The 6638-nt window shown below is 33.7% G+C and overlaps 1 long non-coding RNA gene and 1 pseudogene across 4 annotated transcripts in view; both read left to right on the plus strand.

The window, feature by feature from the left end:
* The window catches only part of LOC309604795, a 184717-nt gene that overhangs the window by 87163 nt on the left and 90916 nt on the right, over window positions 1-6638 (plus strand). The gene's annotated exons all lie outside the window — the stretch shown is intronic.
* Window positions 1-6638, plus strand: part of LOC309609841 (HIG1 domain family member 1A, mitochondrial pseudogene) — a 22353-nt pseudogene continuing 15715 nt past the window's right edge. Inside the window, exons 1-2 of the transcript in view lie at window positions 1-13; window positions 958-1031. The product of the transcript in view is annotated as an HIG1 domain family member 1A, mitochondrial pseudogene (transcript). The remainder of the gene's footprint in view (window positions 14-957; window positions 1032-6638) is intronic.

Here is a 6638-nt window from a genome sequence, read left to right on the forward strand (position 1 = left end):
ATGGTCAACAGAGGTAAAAAATCATATTGTCATAAAATACCAAAAACTTAATCTCTAACCAAGTTTCTTTTCATGATCTTTATTAAAACTTATTTCTTTATTATTTTCCTGTTGCCTCTTCCTCCTGAAAGATATTTTTCTTGACGCCTCACGGAAGTGTTGAGGTAATAGCAAATTATTTTTTATATATACTACCTTTCAAAGAGTTACATAAAATGAATTAAAAGCAAATGCCATCCTTTGTAACATGAGATATAAAGAAGGAAATGTTAAGAGTTCACCTACGGGTATGGTGTACTGATTCAGAGATTTATGAACCATCACAACCTCACACACCCACTCATGCTACAGTCCAGCCATTCTTAGATGTCATAGTTAATTCCTGTAGAGATTATGCTGGATTTAACCAACTGTTACACAAACTTTAAATTGAAGAATACAGTGAATTGGTAGCTTAATCTCCTTGTAGATACTCCCTTAGAATTTTATTAGCCCTTCTTTTTTCTTTGCTTCTTTTATACCATCACTTTTGGAATGTTATTTTATTTGCTACCAATATTCATGCTCTGTGTTTGTGATATTCTCTTCATTCTTTTAATTTATAAATCTGTTCACTCATTCATTCACTCATTTATTCAACAAACTTAATGGACACTTGCCATGTATCAGGCACTCTGCTAGGCAGGGGAATATAATATTAATTAAGTTATAATCCTTACCTTCTTCAAGGTGCTTCCAGTCTACTCAACATCCTGTACACTAATAATTATTTGGGTTGATTTTCTGTTGTTCTTCCTACATCACTGAGCAATATTTCAATTTAGAGACTCTGATTATTATGCAATTTATTACTGTGATTTTTGAATTTAACAGTATCTCCAAATAGCCAAATTTGTTAACTACTACATTGTTTTAAGTTGCCTGAATGTTCACTTACACTTTCCCCCTTGCTAATAGAATTTCAGTTTTGTTCAGATGTTTTCGGCTTTCATGTGACTGGAATGAAGGTCACGCCCATCTCAAGCTCAAGGGTAAATCCAAGTTGATCTAAGTCCATGGTCTTCAAAGTGTGGTTTGCAGACCTTTAAAGGTCTCCAGGACTCTTTCAGAGGACCTAAAGGGTCAAAACTATTTTGATGGTAATACTAAGAAGTTACAGTATTTGTACTTTTTGAATTTGTTGACATTTGATGATGATACAAAAGACATAGAGGATAACACTGCTGGGACCTTAGCACAAATATAAGCAGTGACACTAAACTGTATTTATAATCATTGAATTATTCACTGCCAAGCACTTGCAGTATAAAATAATGGCTGTTTCACTTAAGAGTGGAATTGATGAAGCAGTAAAAATTAATGTTATTAAATTTCTAACCTTGAATACACACCCTTTTTATATTCTTTGTGATGAAATAGCACTTCTGCTGCAGAGCAAAGTATGATGTTTGTACTCCAGGAAAACCACTTGGACAAAAGTTGCAAGCTGAACTAGTCACATTTTTCATAAGCAACATTTTTTACTTGAAAGAACTATTGGCAAGCAAACTATGGTTATTCAGACATAGATATTTGGCAAATATTTTCTCAAAAATGTCATGTAGAAGAAGACAACCAACAATATTTGTTGACAATGATAAAATTAGAGCTTTTAAAAATTAGAATTTGGAAAACCTGTATCTGTTATTGCAAACTTGACAACTTAAAGACTTTTCTCATAAGGTTGGAGGTGAGTGGTATTAATTGATGTGAGTTTTTGATATTGTGTAATGAAATGTGTCAAGATTTAGAAGATTTGTACAACTCAGTGAACCAGTATTTTCCAAATCATCAATGCATGATATTAAAAAATTATGCAAGTGTAAAAGATCCATTCAAAATATAAGATACACAAAGTGATATTTAAGAGTATCAATTTACTTGATTTGTGATATGTTTTCTAAATCAGTGGATGTTTGAAAACACTTATTTCTAAAATTTCAGTAAAATCAGTATCACTTAAAAATTTAAATGCCAGTTAATGAATAATTGATTTTAGTAGTGTCTTTTCATTTAAATACTCAAGAAACCCTGTTAATAAACAGTAAACTGTTTCTAAGAAACCATAATTGGCTTGCATTTTAACCATTCATTCCTCAACAGCCAGGAAAGAATTTTTTTGTTGATGTTACATTTGTTAAACTTATGGGCAACAAGTGAGGAATAGTTTAAAAATTTGAAAGAAGAGGAAAACCAAGGGAGGGATACAGTATTAAATCACCTCTTCATAGTTATCTATCAGGAATCAATATTTGCTACTTCCCTGAAATTAACTCATTTCAGTAGTTTGATACATGTACACATACACGCATAGACATATACACTAAAATATTATTGGCATAATGGGTTAGGAAGACAGTTTATAGTATAGGAAAATGAGCATTTTGAAAATTAAATATTTTGTAATGCATTATGATTAAACTTCTTTTGGAGAAAGAAATTTAGTAAAGTGGCAACGGGAATATTTTAAGAAGTATTCTATAGACAGCCAGGAGACCAGTGTTTGGGGTTTATATGTGCTACTAATTTACTTTGTACAAACAAAAATATTTTTAGGCATTCTCTTTGGTTCTTTTGAAAATCTGCTTGCTTTTGTTCATGTCTTTTAAGTCTACCCTTTATTTGTTTAAGCTTAAAAATACTTTAAACATTATTAGGTCTGTATTCTGTGTCCACTCATTCCAATAGTAATATTTTCTGTGAGTCTGATTATACTATTTTTTCCATTGGCTCTGACTCATGATGCCTTGTTTTCTTTATGTTTAGATATGTTTGACTTTCATTTGCTCATTTTCCCTTTATTTGCAGAAGATCTTTGAAGTCTTAGTTTAAAAAGAGTTCCTCTAAAAAGGATTTATATTTGTGTCTTTCAGATATCTGGGTGCACTACTGGTCTGAGACCACTTTTTTTCCCTTAATTCAAATAGATTTCCTTCATGTGGTGGTTAATGTAGTAACCAACAGCTCTCTTTTGTCTTATTCCATCAGAGAAGTTAAAACAGTCTCAGAGAAAAAACTTGCTTGACCTAGCTTGGGCAAGATCCCAACAACCAAGCCAAGCAACTATGGCCAAGGATTGGGGTAATACGTTTCAGGACTCAAGATTGATCAATCAGTGGTTATGAGATGGCTGGTAGCTTCTAAGGGAGCAACATGTATAAAATCATGGGTGAACAAACAAATAGATTTCTGCTACATATGCTCTCTTTCCTATTATGTCCCAAAATTTGTACTACTTGGCTAACAGTGGCCTAACACACACCTATTTTATTGTTCTAGTAGTTTTAGAAACTGAAACTTGTGACTTAAACATTCTGAAAAACCTAGAAGGATGAAATTGAGCAGCTTACTAAACTTCTTTGGGCTTCTGCATCTGCATCTTGACAGTGAAAGTGTTAGAACCAATGATCTCTAAAGACCCCAGTATGAAAGCATTATTATTTTAGGAGTTACATATTCACTAATCAATGAATAAGAATTCACTCAACAGCCGTGCATTTAATAGACGTTTGTGAATTCCCACTATGTACAATACATTACGCTAGGTATGATGAGAATGATTTTAATCAATTCTTTGTCAGGAAATTAATCTTTTCCCTTGAAATCTTGCTTATACTTCTAAAATGCATACTAAGTTTTATTAATATTGTAGCAAAGGCAAACTTTAGTACAATTCTGATTTTTAAATATTCTTAAATTTTAAATTAGTGCTGTAATGTTTTTCTATACAGACATTATGCAATATTGAATTTTGAGGAAGAATCAACAGAAATGATGAAGGAAACTGTGATATTGTTAGACTTTGGAATCACAAAACATTAAATAATTGTGTTTACATAGTAAAGAATTTGTTTTTATGCCATGTAAGATCCTATAAGATTCCAGTGGGACTAACCTCACTCAAAAGCAGTTTACAATTTTTACATTTAGTAAAGAGTTTGACAAACTTTTCAGTTTTATATCCATATCTGATTACTCTTGTCAGATATGCTGTGACTACTGGAATCATTTAAAAAAAAAAAAAAGCAACTAGGCCTAGAACCCAGCGCTTGCCTGTTAATTACTGTTATCTGGCAAGATTTATGTAACTTTCTTAGTCATAATGTTAATGAACTTTGATTTAGAACTGGGTGACTTGGCAAACTTCCTGTAAAGATGTAATAATACTTGGACTGTTAAGTGTAAATAAAGGCCTGAATGAATGTAAATTTACCATATTCACCTACACTAAACAACCTCTTATTTACCATATTTTTGAATATGAAGGTATGTAGAGAGGAGAACAAATTTTATATAATAGTTTGTTAGCATGATTTATAACTTTTAAATATTTAAATATATGGTATTTGTTCCATACTGTACCATTAGTACATAGATGTTAGGGACGAGCCCCTTGGCCTTATTTTCTGCTGTGTTCTCTCCACTTTCTGCTGTAGTCCTTCATGGTTGCTTCCTGTTCCCCAGCATGCCCAGCTCCTTTTGTATACTGGAGTCTCTGCCCTTGTTGCTTCCCCTTCCTGGAATGCCTTTTCTCTTTTGCTGCCTGGTAGAATCTCTCCCATGCTTCACAACTCAATTCAAATGTTTCTTCTCTTGGGAGCCTACCTGATCAGTTGATCTTTTCCTCTTCTGTGATCCCACAGACACTTTTAATTATATAGATTATATCACTCAAAACAGTGAGATTTTGAAAACAAGCTCTGATTATGTTATTCCCATTTACTTTATGATAAAGTCCAAAATCCTTAGTGAGACTTGTAAGGCCCCCACCCCATTAAAATCCACATACTTAATTCTTCAGCCACATCTCCCACTCTGATGAGACTAGTCTGCCTGAGAATCTCCTCCCCAACTATTTGCACATGTTGTTCTCTTTTGCCTTGGACATGATTTTCTACCCTTTTGGTGAATCTCTACTCACCTCTTAAGTTTTAGCTAAAATTTTACTTTCTTAGAGAGACTTTCCACGACCCTTAGATTAGGTTAGTTCTCCATGATTTAAGCACCCAAAGCACTCTATACACTAAAATGGTGTATCTGATGCTGTCTTTTCCATTAGGTTTCATGAGTATGCTTGCCTTGTTCACAGTTATATTTCTGTTAATCAAGCATGTGTCAGGTACTTCAAAGGCATTTGCTAAATATTTTTTTTGGTAGAATGAATGCAAGGATAAATTCAAGCCTTCATTTTGAGAGAAACCTTCTCACTTACCTCACTCTTTCTGTGTCTATGTAATGCCAGACATGGAGTGGGCACTCAATGATAATCATTATATTTCATTTTCATAAACATGTTTTCTTTATTTATAACTTATTTGCAATGGAATGCTCAGAATCTTTCAGGTAAAGTTATTCCAATTATATCTTTTTAAGTACTTGAATATTTTCTATAAATACCTTGTTGAATATTCAGAAATTTTTTCAGACCTCCTGGTGAATCCTTCTCAAACACGTTTGTTATTTCCTCCTACTGTGCCTGATCTACAAAATTTGGAGACTTCTCCCCATCTAGGCCTCTATTTAGCTCCTTTCTCTCCTTAAGGTGATCTCATCCAGTCTTGTTGGCTGATGACTCACAGACTTGATGTGTGTGTACTGGAATTCCAGACTGATATGACCTAATTATCTTCTTGACATCTTTATTGGAATGGCTATTAAGTATCTTAAACCTGACATGCCCTAAACAGAGTTTAAGTATTTTTTATTTCTTGACAATAACACATTCTTATTCTCTTAGAAAGAAATGGATGATCTTTGGTCACAGTAAACAGTAACAGCAGATCAGATGTTATACCCATCCCAGTGGATCAGTGACAGCTTCCTACTAGGACTTACACCTTTAAAAGCCAGCCAAGCAGCAACAGCCTAACTTCAATGACCATACTCTGGGCTATAGGTCAGTCAATCCCTAAATGCTCCCACTTGTGATATTCCACCATTTCCTGAACTACTTGCTCTTGGAAACCCCAAATGATAGTGGTTTGTTTTCTTCAGAGGCTTCACCTGGAAACAAAGCTCTTTTTTGCTTAATACACACAAGAGTCCGATTTTGCTTTCACTTGCTTAATGGAGGCCTCTTCATTTTACACCCTTCAATCATGATACTTTCCCAGTTTTCTTCATCCCATTATGGCATCATCATCTTTGATTCTTCTCTTTAGCTTGCATAGCACATCTTACATATCAGTAACTTCTGGCAACTGTACCTTCAAAATTTGTTCTGAATCTATCCAGTAGAGCATAATGGTTAAGTGTATGAATTAAAGCCAGACTACCAGCTTTTCTACTTACTACACAAGTCACTTAAGCTTTTTGTACTTTAACATCATGACAGTACCTACTTCATATGATTAGTGGGAGGATGAAATAAACCAAGGCACACAAAGTACAGAGAACAGTGCCTGGCACATAATAAATGTCATATACACATTAACTATTATCATTGTGATTACCACACTCATCCAAGCTACTATTATCTCTGCAATAACCTCTTAATTAGTGTACCTGCTTCCACCATTGTCTGGCCAAAATCCAATTTCCTCGTGGTAGCCAGAATGATCTATTTAGAAAATCAACTTTATTAAAGTAAAATTTACATA

The sequence above is a fragment of the Balaenoptera borealis genome (genome assembly GCF_965194805.1).
Source record: "Balaenoptera borealis genome assembly, chromosome: 1".
Taxonomy (NCBI): Eukaryota; Metazoa; Chordata; class Mammalia; order Artiodactyla; family Balaenopteridae; genus Balaenoptera; species Balaenoptera borealis.